Genomic DNA, 1930 nt, shown 5'->3' with positions numbered 1-1930 from the left:
AGCAGGAATCACCAGAACCAATGGATGATGAGCCTTTCAAGGAACCATGCAAGTGCAGCACTGACCCAGCCCAAGAGGTCTTGGTGCTCAACAATCCAACGTGCAGTTTCACTTGTACTGAGTGATCTCCCTCACAGATGTGCACAAAGTCACTGGCTGTTCATATGGGCATTTGGGGGAGTAGGAGCATGAAACATGAGGATAATATCTGTTATAAGTCAAGGGACAAGGTATACTGGTTAATGAGGATGTATAAACCTGACTTCTGGATGTAAAGATGTAATACAAGTTGTAAGTGTTGGCAAGAAGGCATTTCAGGAGTGAGAAACGGGTAGAATGGGAAAGTTTGAGTAGGGTGTAGAAATTAAACATTGTCTGAATAGGATAGAGGATATTTAGATGTATCAGGTAATGTGTGACCTGATCATGATGTGAATGGTATGGAATAAGAGGTTGAGATTGTACTGGGTCTGGCTGGGATGGAAATAACTTCTTCATGGCAGTCTGCATAATACTGCACTTTGCATTTGTGATTAAGACTGTTGGTAACACACCAGGTTTTTTTTGCTCTTGTTGAACATTGTTTGCTTTCTCTCAGGGCTTTTTCTTCCCCATACCCTCCCAAGTGAGTAGGCTAGGGTAAGCAACAGGTTGGAATGGGACAGAATGAGAGAGTTGGCCTGAACTGACTAGAGGGATGTTCCATACCATCTGATGTTATGCTCAGCATGGAGGAGGCAGGGCAGATGTTTATAATTACAGTGGTCTTCCTGAGCACCAGATGTGCATGTTGAGGTACTTCTTCCCATAAACTAGCTAAAGATTTGCCTGTTGATGGGAAGCAGTGAATGTATTCCTGTTTTTCTTTGCTTGTATATGCAGCTTTCCTTGTGTTATCAAACTATTATTATCTCAATTCATGAGTTTTCTTGCTTTCCTTCCTTGCCCTCACCACAATCCTGCAGGAGAGGAGTGAGAGGGAGTGTCTTCATTTAAGGGCTCGAGGCTGGACCCCACAGAGCAGAATCTGTGCTTCACCTCCCTATCCCTTAGTTTTCCCCAAGATGGAGGGAGAAAAAAGGCAAGGCAGGAGTAAGAGAGACTTTGCACTGATTGGAAGTTAACAAAAATAAAGTATCTTGTTTAACAGGGAACAGAAAACAAGAAGGGAGGTAGATACAGATATATAGACATATACACAAAGATGGGGGGAAATCAAAGTAAATACAAGCTATACAAAACCCGATCTCAGCTGGCGCAGGATTGCTCAGAACCGCGTGGATGCGGCCCCACTGTGCTGTCCCCCATGCAGCACCCACCTCCTGCCTCTCTATCGAGTGTGGAGAGGAAGGGGGAGGGAATAACTGATCCCCCTGGGGCCCTCATGGTCCTAGTTGTCGCCTGTCCCGCCCCCAAGCCTCAAACCACAACATTCCACCCCTTATTCCATACCACTTCCTACCACACTCATAGAAAGAAGTCAAGACTTGTCTCTGTACAAAAAATTGTTTATCCGGATTGAAGTCACTGTCCATCCTGGCAGACTCTTTCCAGATTCCAGTCATCGTCCATCCTCGCATTCTCTTCCAGATCGCAGCCATCGTCCATCCCAGCAGTCTCTCGGAACAGAGCAGTGTAAGTTGTGTTCCAGCACAGGGCAGAAGTGGAGAAGAAGCAGGAGCAGTTCTTTGAGCAGGAAAAGTGGTCTGAAGTCCATTAGGGTTCATGCTCATGTGTTGTGAGTTCATCCTGGATCTTCTGGACACCATGTTGCTATCTAGAAAGGATACAAATTTAACAGCTTATAACTATACAGTAACTTATAGGATATTTTCTGAACAACAACTTATAATTATATACAATAGCTTACAGAATACTTTTTCTGAATTTACATTCTCTCAGGCAACCTTATATTTCTTTGTGGCACACA

The sequence above is a fragment of the Merops nubicus genome, unplaced genomic scaffold (genome assembly GCF_000691845.1).
Source record: "Merops nubicus isolate BGI_N331 unplaced genomic scaffold, ASM69184v1 scaffold11281, whole genome shotgun sequence".
NCBI classification, from domain to species: domain Eukaryota; kingdom Metazoa; phylum Chordata; class Aves; order Coraciiformes; family Meropidae; genus Merops; species Merops nubicus.
Note: the sequence above shows the minus strand (reverse complement) of the source record.